Genomic DNA, 13,377 nt, shown 5'->3' with positions numbered 1-13,377 from the left:
TCAGTGGGTTGGAAACACAGCAAGTAGTGAGAGAGCCAGACTGAGTCATCAAGGATGACTGAAGCTGAAGCTCCTCGAAATGTTTTGTAGGCATAGGGTCTAGGATGCAGGTCGACGATTTGGCACAATCAATTTACAGTAGATACATGTCTAGAGAAATAGGTGATAGATATTCAACAGTCACAAGTGATCTTGAAGAGAGAGAGAGCGAGAGAGCTAGAGTGAGAGGATCCCTCAGGACCTTTCAAAGGAAAGTACAGAAGTTATCAATTTAGCACCAGACCACCCACATCATCAACAGCACATAACACATTTCACAGGCCTACCAGCTTATATGCATGCTCTACCCTCAGATGAGCAGCCATCAAACCAAATCAATAAACATCCAACACATCCAAAACAGGAAACATTAGATAGGGTGAACTCCTCATCATCCTGTGCTCGACTTAGTCTGATCCAGCTAAAGGTGGTGCACAGAGCTCACCTCAGTCAATCCAAACTACATGACATCTACCCTGACTCCGACCCTAGATGTGATCGTTGCGGTGGTTTACAAGCACACCTCTCACATGTTCTGGTCCTGCTCAAAACTTAGATCATACTGGTTTTCAATTTTCGATGCACTCTCAAACATACTCCATAGAGATCTACACCCTTTGTTGTCCTTTTTTGGTATGCCAGCTGAACCCCTCCCTCACAACTCCAACGAGATGGACACAATAGCATTTGTAACACTTTTAGCCAGGGAAAGAATACTGCTATGCTGGAAATCACCTACCCCCCCTTATTCGCCGCCTGGCTGAAAGATGTGATGTCGTTCCTGCATCTGGAAAAAATTAAGTTCACACTTAGAGGGTCTACTCAACAGTTCCTAAAAAAGTGGCAACCTTTTGTCTCCTATTTCTATGGCCTATCTGTTCTTCCCTCTGACTGAACAACCAAGCTCTTCACTACATACATCTGGCTACATACAACTGGCTGCGGATCCTTGATCAATTCACTCTTTATCTCTATGGCGAAATATACATAAGCTGAAGCAGAGATTTTTATTTTTATCCTTTATTTTTTTTACTTCTACTAATTTAATTGTCAATAATACTTTACTAGTTCTGTTATATGTGTTGCTGTTTGTTTTTAGTTCCTTCCTTTTTTTCTCTTTTCTATTTTGTTTTCGTTTGTTTTGTTGTCTTTACTTATCTATTTCTTTTTTCTATTTTTTGTTTGGTTGTTTCTTGTATTTCTATGCTTTTTCCCCTCTCCCTGTCTGTTGTCACTGTGGGGATGGGTGGGACGGGAGGACGGGTGGGGAAAAGAAATGTAAGGAAAAACATTTATGAATGCAACATCGCAGCATCTGTGATGTCAAACTCTGTCTCACTTATGCATTCCATCAAATAATTGTAAAAAGAAAGAGAGAGAGAATAATGGAACATAAACAGGGGTAAGTGGATTCATTTGGGTTAAGTGGATAAAAAAAAAAAAAAAACGTTTTAGAAGAAGGTGATAGGGAGAAGGTTTTTCCTTCTATCAATGGCCCCGGGCCCGAGCTAGATTACTCTTCCTGCAACGAATGGTGGATTGCTGATTCACATGCTTAGTATTCAAATGTATTGATTGTAAGTCGCTTTGGAATAAAGCGTCTGCTAAATGCCAAAAATGTAAATGTAAATGTAAATGTAATTAGTATATTGATTGGACTAACTCCGGTCAAATTCAGTCAACTCAGTTCAACCCCTCACTATGGGACATGCACGCTGAAACCCTATTCAATCACGTCTGTATGCTGTGGACACTTGAAGGCACACAGCCCTGCCTAAAGGCTCATGCATAGCACACTCGTTTATATTTTCCACTCTTCACTAGCTGATTGTCCAATGCCTACTGTAGTGCATTCTCATGGCTAGCTAGCAATATAACTTAACGGTTCTACTGAGAATCACATGATTCTCTTGGGACGTTAGGTTGTCTCAATATTCACTGAAGAACTTGGTATTCTTGGTATGGAACTTGGTATGGTACTAGAATTGGTAAGCCAAGTTTTCACCTTATGCGCACCTACTTCTCTGAGTTAGCAGGTGAACACAAGAAGGTCGCTAGCTAGCTTGGTGCTTGCAATTAGCACCCTATTCACAGGAAGGTTGGCAAGTTTGGTGTTACTAGTTCGACATAATTCTTAGCTGGTTAGCGTGTGTAACTTTTGCTAGGCCACGTGCTCACGTGTTCACTACTTTACATCCAACAAGCAGGAGATACTGGTGGCCTTCTACCACGGCGCAGTGGAGAGCATCCTCACCTACGGCATCTCCAACTGGTTCCACAGCTGCACAACAGCGGAGAGAAACGCGCTACAGAGAGTCGTGAGAACAGCACAGAAGATCACCGGCGCCCCCCTCCCCTCTCTGGAGGAGCTGTACAACACACGCTGTCTCAGGAGGGCCTCCAAGATCTCCAGGGACCCGACCCACCCTGGGCACGTACACTTTGTCAAGCTGCCCTCGAACAGGAGGTACAGGACCCCGGCCGCTAAGACAAACAGACTGAAGGACTGCTTCTACCACAGGGCCGTCAAGGCCCTGAACACAGAAAAGGCCTAAGTTCTGGGCCCAGGACAGTCCGGACGGATTGTATGGCAGCTAGTGCTGAGGCACAAACATGTACATTTTCAAGCCTGCAAACTGTGACACTTTAAAATAATGTGAAAAAATACTTTTGTGCAATATGACAACCCTAGTTGACTATCTGTGCAGTATAGTACAGTGGATTGTGTACATAGCCTTTATTGATGTAAACCAGCTCCTTACCTTCTTGTGATTTTATGCTTTTATGCTTTTTCTAAAAAATTATATATATTTTTTTTTTTTTCCTTTCCTAACACCAGGGGAGCCACCCCTCCTACATTTCGTTGTTTGGTACCTGTACTGTAGCAATGACAAATAAAGTCCATTCCATTCCATTCCATTCCATCCAGAGCACGCGGCTTATCTGACAGTTACGTGCTTATTCACTTTGTGAACAGAGCTAGCACCCTCTCATTAGCTACTGCTAACTTCAGGGCTAGATAACACTGCCTTTTGTTCTCAGGCAACTGGCATGCTAGCTATCTCCAGCCATCTTAGTGAAGCTTACTGTAAGGCGATCAACTTCTCCAGAATTGAGTTAATTGAGTCTTTACTTACAAGCGAGTTCGTTTAATCTCAACGAGACGTCCTTGATATAACTTCTAAGATAAAATGATCCAATCATATATTCGGCACCACTACTGAACTGTTATTTAAGAGAATATTTATTCGAGCACATCAGCAAACAATAGCATCAGCAAGCAATAGCATCAGCAAACAATAGCATTTCATTCCATGGAAAGGGGTCTTATCTAGATTCACCTCCGCAGGCCAGTATCAGCTAGTCGTCAATAGGTTAACTGCAGAAACTTCACCAGACAAGAGCCCCGTTTCGCCTTGGTGCATAGTCTTTATACATTTTCCTTAACATTTAGGGATGGGCTGTCCCTCTGGTAGGTTTTATGGTAAGCGTCTGTTTTATATCAGTATGTGGCTTTCGACTTCCTTCGGTGTCCGTGCGAGTGTGCTGTGTGTTATCTTCTTCTTCTGACTCCCCGGTCGTTTGTCATGGTGAGAGTGTTCGGACACTCTGTCGGCAACGGTATCCTGAGCAGCCTAGTCTTGCGCGACGTTAGACACACACACATTCTAATGTTTTTTAAGAAACCAGTAAGCATATGCACACTGTTTTTAGGATGCACAGATATTTTGATAGTTATTTTTGGGTGTATTCTACGTGCGTTCTAAAGCACTAATTGGCCAGTTAATTGATCTTCAAACACATTCCCTCCTGACTAGGTCAGTAGGCCTTATCAGGATCATGTCCTTATCAGGATCGCTTGAGTAAACATCACTGTTGCCAGGCCCACAGACTCCCATGACTTGGGATTCGATTAACAAGTTAAAATACAGTATAGAAGAATAGACTTATCATTAATCATTAGTTATTATAGTATAACATCAGTATAGGAAAATAGAATATCATAACAGCAGGTACAAAATGGTTGTTAGCACATAGGCAAAATAAGCAATCTTCTAGTTATTTTAATACAAATCCCCAACATTACTGCTATAGTAAACTCCTCAAAAAAACTTCTGAAACTTTATTTTGGTCGATTATTCCTCCCCTTTAATAATACCAACACCAAGTATTGTATTTTATATCGTTGGAAAGCCCGATTAGTCATCTTTACAACTTGTAAGGATCATGCATTCGTGGAATGAGCAACACAGCAAAACGTGTGGGTAGCGGGCCAAAAGAATGTGCCAAAATCCCCTGCAATATTCTTCTGTTGGTGTTCACTCTCGTTTTGAGTTGCTTGGTGGATTGGATGATTGCACTCTCCCACAGTAATAAGGAAAAGACAACACATATTGGCCATTTTTACACTTTATTCATTTTACACTGTCAGGGACCTCAGTAGTGTGTGGAAGATCCATACGCAGTCACAACAGCTTGGCACCTCCTCCTCATGCTGGTCACCAGCCTGGTCACACACTGCTGTGGGATGGCATCCCATTCCTCAACCAGGATTTGTCGCAAGTCAGCCAACATGGTTGTGTTGGTCCCTCATGCCCAAACAGCACGCCCAAGCTGTGTTAAATTGGGTTGAGGTCTGGACTCACGGCAGGCCATTCCATCGTCTCCACTCCCAAATTCTGGAGGTACTCTGTGATGATCCTGGCTCTGAGGGGGCGAGCGTTGTCATCCTGGAGGATGGAGTTAGGTCCCAGATTCTAGAGATATTGCTTAACTTTACACATATTTCACAATATATTGTTTTGCTGTGCTGTGGTAGAGAAGGCAAGATACCATCTAGTGTTCACATATTCAAGCCTCTCTTTTTAATTGTTATCTGTGAGCAGATAGTTCCTATTATATAAATTCTCATCTATATCTGTCTCAAACTATGCCGTGTTGGGTCCTTGAATTTGAGGGAATTGAGTCTTGAAAGTCCTTGAAAGGTGCTTGAATTTGATGTTTCAGAAGGTGTGGGAACCCTGTTTCAAATACGCCACTTCTTAAAAGCCCCAAATCCACAATTCCCACTTTTACCACCTAAATCTAGTTTAGACATCTTCCTTGAAATCCCTCTCATGCCTAAAGGACTTATCTCATGGATCTATAACCAAAGCTCACCTCTGAAACCCCCTACTTTTTAAGCGTGACCTCAAAACCTACTTATTCAATGTCGCCTTTTGATACTAAGGGAGACATTGGACATTATAGAACTAGGATCACTAGGCCATTACACCATACTCGTGTTTTGAGATTTGTGTTGACAGGAAAATGGACCCAGGTGCTGATGAGGCACTGTCAGCTCCCAATAGCACCTAGAGCAGTACTGGAACCGGTACAAGGGTGTAGCAGGACCACCATCAGGTTGTATTGCTGTCATCTTTATTGTCTTTTTTGTGTTGTTGCATCATAACTGTGCTTAAGATTCTCTTTTGGCAGGACCTGTGACCATGCTGGATGCAGAACGATGCAAATATAACACTAAATTTATGGACTGTGTGTACGCCGATAATATGCAAAGAATTTTTGCTGGATACATGGTGTACAGGTTTTTGCCCTTGCTTGCTTGCTTTATGCCGGTGGTCCTTGGCCTCCCCTTGGGGCCCCCCGGCTTCCCCGTGTGCCTGGTCTGTTCCGCCGCCGGGCACCTGCTTGGCCGTCCTTGTGCGGGGCCCCTTGGGTCTGTGCTTGCTTGGCTGGGCCGGGTGTGTTGGTGGTGGGGCGGGCTGGGTGCGTGGGGCGGCGGGGGCTCCCTGTGGGGGGGTGTGGGGGCCCACCGCTGGGTACTGGTAGGCAAACTGGCTAGTAGTCGCTCTATTGGTAGAGGGCTGCAAGGGAATTTTTCCTGGCTACATAGTGTACAGGTTTTTACTTTTGCCTGCTCGCGGCTCTGTCAGTATTGATTGATTGATTGACTGATTGACTGAACATTTTCATTGTGTGAAGCGCATTGAGTTGCATCTTGTAAGAAATGCGCTATACAAATAAAATTTGATTTGATTTTTGATTTACTCTTGACAAAATAAAAATTCCTTGGGAGAAAGAGCTGGGAATAGAATTTACCAATGACTGGTGGGAACAATTACTATTGCTCGAGTTAACTCCTCCTCTTCCTGTCCAATTCAGTTTACGGTGCTGCACCGAATTCATTTTTCTAAATCTAGACTCTCCAAATTCTACCCAGATGTTGTTGACAGCTGTGAGCGCTGTGCACAATCCCCAGCTGACCTAACACATATGTTCTGGTCATGTCCTAAATTTTGAGATTTTTGGTCCTCCTTTTTTTAAACGATCTCTGAAGTTCTTGGGGGTGGTACTTCTACCCAATGCGGGGATAGCTATCTTTGGAGTGGCTGAGTCTGTTGAGCCCTTCACATCAAAACAGCTATTGCATTCACCTCTCTTCTGGTTCACAGGAGAATTTTACTCCTTTGGAAATCTCCTGCACCCCCCTCATCAGCATCTCTCCTAGAGGACATGATGTCATTCCTTAGATTAGAATTCACCATTAGAGGATCAGTCCAGAAGTTTTACTTTACCTGACAGCCTCTCTTATCTTACTTTGAGTGTTCAACAGTGCTCCCCCTTATTGTATTTGATGTGTTTGGATCCTGTGTAGACATGTTTAGTTACATTGGTTTATATATTTTTTGTATATGTATTTATGTAGGCTAACTTGTTGTTATGTTAAGTGAATAAGTATCCTTTGATTACAGTATAAGGGGGTGTTCACACTTGACGTCTTTTTTTTTGAAAAAAGCGCGGCCTTCAGTGCCTTTTTACATACAACCCTATGGGAAAAGGGAAAAAACGGCCGCCTTTTAAAAAGCGTGAGAAAAGCGCAGCTGCCGCCGACTTTTTCAGTTGAATTTATTTAACTTTTCAGAAAGGCGCTGTGTGTCGTCAAGCGCCTTTCTGACAGCTGACCAATCAGGACGAGGAGAGTAGGTACGCGTGTACCTTCCCTAGCAACCAACTTCCTAGCAACCGGTGCTCCAAGACGTCAGACCCATCAAGATGTAGCACAATGTAGCACATGTTGTAGAATGTTGTAGAATGAACTTGTGATTGCTACTGGTGTTTCATAACGTGGTTCCAGTGTTAGCAGCATTCGGCAGAAATCTTCATTTTCCGCAACACTGTTGCAAATATACCCAGTTCAACACAACACACCTTGCAAATATACCCAGCGATATACTTGGTAATAGTCGTAGCCTCAGGGAGTAGAAGGGAAGCCTGGTCTGCCTCTTAGACATGACTACATCAAATCCATTGGCCAGACTCAGCGTCATATTGCTTAGGTGGCCTCCTAGCACGGGCCGGGCGGGCGGGCCGCAGTGGCGACGGCGCAGGAAGAGGTGTAGCGAGAGCCACACCAGCGGGAACTAGGGGCGCTGGGAGAGACGACGCCCCGCCTGAAGGCCCTAGCAGAGAGGGGCCCAGAACAGCAACACGGGGCCCATCCGTCCCCAGCCGGGCGTCACCCTGGGGCACCACTGGACCAGAGGGGGTAGCTAGGGGCAGAGAGTCCAGGGAGGGAGGAGGCAGGGGAGGCGGCGACGGCAGCCGCTGGGTACATGGGGCGACTGGCGTGTAGCCACGGAGGAACCGCCGGTTGCGCAACGTCAGGCGTCCTGAGCCATCAACTCTCACCCGATACTGATCGTGGCCAAGCGACTCCACCACCACCCCAGACCTGTCCCACTTATTGGGGCTCGGGCCCTGCTGATTCTGGATAAACACCCTCTCACCGAGTGCCAGAGGGCGAAGTGGTCTTGAATGAACCCCCAGAGACTCGGTGGTACGGGACATCCGCGTACGAAGGGCCTCCTCCTTCACAGCCCATGCCTGACGCCAGAGAGGACGGATATGTGGGTTCGAAAACTTCTCCAGCCTGTTAACGAAGGAGAGCGAACCTCGAAGGGGGTGACCGAAGATGATCTGTGCTGGTGAGAGGTTGCAGTCTGGGTCGGGTGTGTTACGCAACTGTATCATCGCGCGCAAGAAGCGATCCTGGTCGAGACTGCCCGCCGGGCCACTGTTGGACATCAGAAGACGCTTCGCAGTCTTAACAGCGACCTCCGCTCTCCCGTTAGACTGTGGGAAACTGACGGAGGACACACGATGCCTGATCTGCCATAGGCGGAGGAAGTCCTGAGTGTGGCTTGCCATAAATTCCGGGCCGCCATCGCTTAAAAGCTCCTCAGGCACCCCAAAGGTCCGAAAGAATGAGCGGAGGTGGCGAACAAGGCCAGCTGCGCCTCCAGCATCAGTCCCGGCCGCAGCGCCCAGGACCTCCACGATGGACCTCCACCCAGCCTGAGAGCCGATCCCCGACGACCAGGTAGTGGCGGCCCCCGTAATCAAAGAAGTCAGCAAACACTGCCTCGAACGGCGTGGACGGTGGCGGAGATGACAGAGGAGGCGTAGCTGCCTGTGATGGAGCATTGCGGTTGCAGTCCGCGCACCCGGTCCTGACAGTGCGGATATCCCCAGACATCCCAGGCCAGTAGACTATGGCCCGGGCGTGCTGCTCCATCGCCGAAACCCCCTGGTGGGCAGCATGAAGGTGTCGAAGGACTCTCTCGCGGAGAGACAGGGGAATCACGACGCAATCCTGATACAGCAAGACCCCGTCCTGCGCATAGATGAAGTCACAGACCGGCGACAAACTCACCACGGCAGGGTCATCCACTCCGTCCCCGTGTTCAATCATGTCCAGCAGGCGGCCGAGGCATGCGTCAGCCGCTGTCTCTTGCGCGAGGATGGTCCATCTTGAAGCAGTCGACACAGAGCTGGTGAGGCCTGATGTTCCATCCGCGAGACCCCTCTGTAAAGACATGGAACGTGTTCTGACACCCTGGGCACACGGCTCGTTTTGCCACATCAGCTGGACTCGGGGCCAAGGAGGGGCTCCGCTGTGGGCTTGGCTGTGGGCCCTTCCTCAAGCGCTGGAATGAGGAGACAGCCGACAGGGCGGATGATGGAAGGGCGTTACGAGCCATCTCCTTGCCCTCGACGAGCGCGACCACATCATTCACGGGCTTCAGAAGAATGGCAGGCGTCCCTAACGCCTCGCGGCGTATGTCCGGGTCGTAGATCCCATTAACAAGGACATCGCGGATGATGTGATCAGTGTAGCTCACACTCTTGCCACACTCGCAGACAGCCACGTAAGAGCACGTCTCCGCCTTCCCACGCACTCTGGAAGTAAAGGCGCGGAATGTCTCATCGCGTTCCTGGCGCAGCTGAAGCAGCTCTGTGCGCAGGACGCATGTGGCGACCGGGACAACGGCCAGCAAGCGCATAGCAGCAAGTAGTTCCTCTAGAGCCCCAGAGGCGACGTCCGGGTCCGCTTTCAACAGGCTGTCTCCAAGTTCGATCCCCGCGCACTGAAACAGCTGGAACGGGGCCTGGGCCGCTCCAATGCCCGACCCCGCCCGGAAGACCTCCCACCGCCGGACGAACACGTTCCACTCCTCCTTTGAGATGCCGGTGTCAACCCTAGGCCGCTCCATCCTCGGGCCTCGGGGAGCTGGGGTCTGAACCGCCACACCTCGATGGGAATGTCCATGGTTTGTCAGCAAGACGATGGCGAGTGCTTCGGACATGTCTCTGGTCTCGAAGTCGCAGCCGGGGAAGGGGCATTCCACCTTCATGGTGTTGACATGAAGAAGACTCCTCAATGTCTGTTTATGATATTTATTTGGACAAAGATGTCAACACCCTGTGGGTGAGAATACAGCGTATGAGTAAATACAATTACCATAACAAGACATACATAACAAGATATAAACAAACATGAGGGATTACTGTTCACCAAAATCTGATAACAAAATACATATAACTAATAACAGACTTACGTATAACAGGCAAACACGTCCTAAAGAGAGAGGAGAAACACAGTGTATACTCTGACCACCTGGCATCCACAATGGCAGCCACAACTTCTCCTAACTTTAACCTCTTAACCCCAGAGGGTGCGGGTGGGCCCCCACACCTCCACAGCCCTCAGACTCAGCACTGGGTCCCCCCAGGGCTGCGTGCTAAGCCCCATCCTCTACAACCTCTACACCTACGACTTCACCCCCGTCCACCCCAGCAACTCCATCGTAAAGTTTGCAGACAACACCACCGTGGTGGGATGCATCTCGGGGGGGGACGAGGCGGCGTACAGGGATGTGGTAGAGCAACTGAGCAAGCTGTGCAAGGTTAACAACCTGCTGCTGAACAAGTCAAAGAACCAGGAAATCATCGTAGACTTCAGGAGGAAAAAGTCCGAGATCCAGCCCCTGCTCATCGACGGAGAGAGCGTGGAGAGAGTCTCAACCCTCCGATTCCTGGGGATGCACATGCGGGATGACCTGACCTGGAAGGACAACACAAAAGCCACCATCAAGAGGGCACAACAGCGGCTATACACCCTGAGAGTCCTCAGGAAGGAACACAGCAAGCAGGAGATACTGGTGACCTTCTACCGCGGCGCAGTGGAGAGCATCCTCACCTACGGCATCTGCAACTGGTTCTCCAGCTGCACAACAGCGGAGAGAAATGCGCTACAGAGAGTCGTGAGAACAGCACAGAAGATCGCCCCCCTCCCCTCTCTGGAAGAGCTGTACAACACACGCTGTCTCAGGAAGGCCTCCAAGATCTCCAGGGACCCGACCCACCCTGGGTACGAACACTTTACCAGGCTGCCCTCGAAAAGGCGGTTCAGGACCCTGGCCGCAAGGACAAACAGACTGAAGAACAGCTTCTACCACAGGGCCGTCCAGGCCCTGAACACAGCAAAGACCTAGGTTCTGGGCCCTGGACAGTCTGGACGGATTGATGGCAGCTGCTGGACTGCAAAAAAAAATCAGGTGTAGTGCTGAGGCACAAACATGTACATTTCAAGCCTGCAAACTGCGACACTTTAAATAAATGTGAAATAATACTATTGTGCAATATGACAACCCTAGTCGTCTATCTGTACAGTATAGTACAGTGGATAGTGTACATAGCCTTTATTTATGTAAACCAGCTCCTTCCCTTCTTGTGATTTTTTTTAAAAGATTTTTTTTTCCCTTTCCTAACACCAGGGGAGCCACCCCTCCTAAATTTCGTTGTTTGGTACCTGTACTGTAGCAATGACAATAAAGTCCATTCATTCATTCATTCATTCATTCATTAACAGAGAGTACTAATAACACATAACCCAGTACTCCATCGCCCCCTAGCGGTCGGGAGTACACTCCACCCTGCAGTAATGATTACAAAGATGCCACTTGAAATGCATGAAATCCAAGTTTATTACATATTCGTAAAAAAAAGTGCAACTTCTCTGCTTTCAGAAACTGTTAGATTTTTTTTAGATTGGGCATATAGTTCATGAATTACGATAGTTTGAAGGAACGCTGTAAAATCCTGTCTAGACACGAATCTATCGGCATTAGTCAAATACATGCTCACATCCAGTCATCCGCTCACTGCTCTCCATCAAAAATGGCACATCCATCAATAATATTACATAATAACAACTGCTCTGATTAGATTGCTTAGATTGTTTAATACATCAACGGGGGGAAAGCGAGATGAACTCGCGAGTATCATGCTTCCTCCATTGAACGAAAGTCCTATCTATTCCATTCAAAGTGTTTTAGCCTTCCCCCTTTCCACTGGTAATAAGGAATTGGCAAGAATAGATCGATATAAATAGATCAACATAATGCAGCACTATCATGCACAGATCAGCCTTAAAACATGTAGGGCCGGTTTCGGAGACAAGGCTTAAGCCTAGTCCCAGACTAAAATGCTGTTTGAGCTGGTTTAACTGAAATTCACTTGCACAGACGTAGTTTAAAATAGTCGTGGATTAAGCCTGTTCTGGATTAAACAAATCTGATTGCAAAATTGAGGATTAGAGCTACTCCAGGACTAAATTGGACTGAATTGAAGCTTAAACTAATCTGCCAAGGAGGCAGGTTTAACTCCCGCTTAGTAGGCTAGGCTACTGTTTGTGAAACTGAGCTTGGATTGTTTGGGAGCATGGACTATTTGGAATATCTAAATGAGGACCAACATGCACGACAAAGGCCAGCCAGACGAATACTGCTGGATAGGAGTGATCCATTGAATCAGTTTGATGAAATAACTTTGAGACCGCTTTCGTATGTACAAGGAAAATGCATTGGAGATAATTACTTTGCTTGAGCCTAGACTTTCCTCTCTGTCTCAAAGAGGAGGGCCTGTGTCCAATCAACTGCCAGTTCTGATCACTTTGAGGTTCTTGGCATGTGGAATCTTTCATCGTGAAACTGGTGATTTGTGTGGTGTCAACCAACTGTATGTAGAATAGTTCACAAAGTCTGCAGTGCCATTTGTGAACTGAGGAGTCTTTACATCAAGTTCCCTGATGCTGCTGGGCAAGCCAACTATAAAGTGCAATTCTATGAATATGGGCACTTCCCAGGAGTGATTGGCTGTATAGACGGATGTCATGTTCCCATCAAGTGTCCATCAACTCCTGATGCAGAGGAATACAGGAATCGTAAGAACTGGTTTTCAATCAATGTTCAGGGTGTATGCACTCCTAATTTGGAGTTTTCAAACATTGTTGCCCGTTGGAAAGGTGCAACCCATGATTCAAAGATTTTTCTCAACTCTTCATTGTGTGCACAATTTGAGAGAGGACAACATAGTGGACTACTACTTGGTGATAGTGGATATGGTCAGAGTAACTATTTATTCACACCACATCTAAATCCCACAACAGCTGAGCAGCAAAGGTACAACAGAGCTCATATCCGTACTAGAGGGATGGTCGAGCGTATGTTTGGAGTATGGAAAAGTCGATTCCAGTGCTTACGAAATACGCTTCGTTTCAAGCCAAGAAGATGCTGCAAAGTGATCATTGCTACAGCTGTGCTGCACAACTACCTGAAGCAGCATGGCTGTCCTGATCAGCCAATGGAAGATCAGGATGATGCAGATGTGCCCATGGCAGAGGCAGCCAATTACCAGCGAGGACTTGCACACAGAGCTGCTTTCACAGTGCAGCACTTCAGCATTTAAATATGGAATGTATTCATTATGGTATAGTTTTGCTTGCATACTGTTTCTGTACAAAATTACAATAATGTAAAGCAAAATTAAACGAGTGAACCAAGGCTGGTTAAAATGTAGTTTGTAATGATTAATACTCACTCACACTCACATGCCAAATGACAATACATTTATTTTTATTTTTCACAATTCTTCATATTCACCATGGCTACTGGTATGCAGAATTCTTTTTTGGAGCATAGCCCTCTGTCCCAA

The 13,377-nt window shown here is 46.9% G+C and overlaps 1 pseudogene across 1 annotated transcript; it reads left to right on the top strand.

Moving 5' to 3' along the window:
- The first annotated feature begins 12,105 nt into the window (after nt 1-12,105).
- Nucleotides 12,106-13,131, top strand: LOC308165743 (putative nuclease HARBI1; annotated as a pseudogene). The gene has a single exon. The product of its transcript is annotated as a putative nuclease HARBI1 (transcript).
- The last annotated feature ends 246 nt before the right edge of the window (nt 13,132-13,377 follow it).

This window comes from Nansenia antarctica (genome assembly GCF_963989245.1).
Source record: "Nansenia antarctica genome assembly, chromosome: 9".
Classification (NCBI taxonomy): Eukaryota; Metazoa; Chordata; class Actinopteri; order Argentiniformes; family Microstomatidae; genus Nansenia; species Nansenia antarctica.
This window is presented reverse-complemented; position numbering and strand designations above follow the sequence as displayed.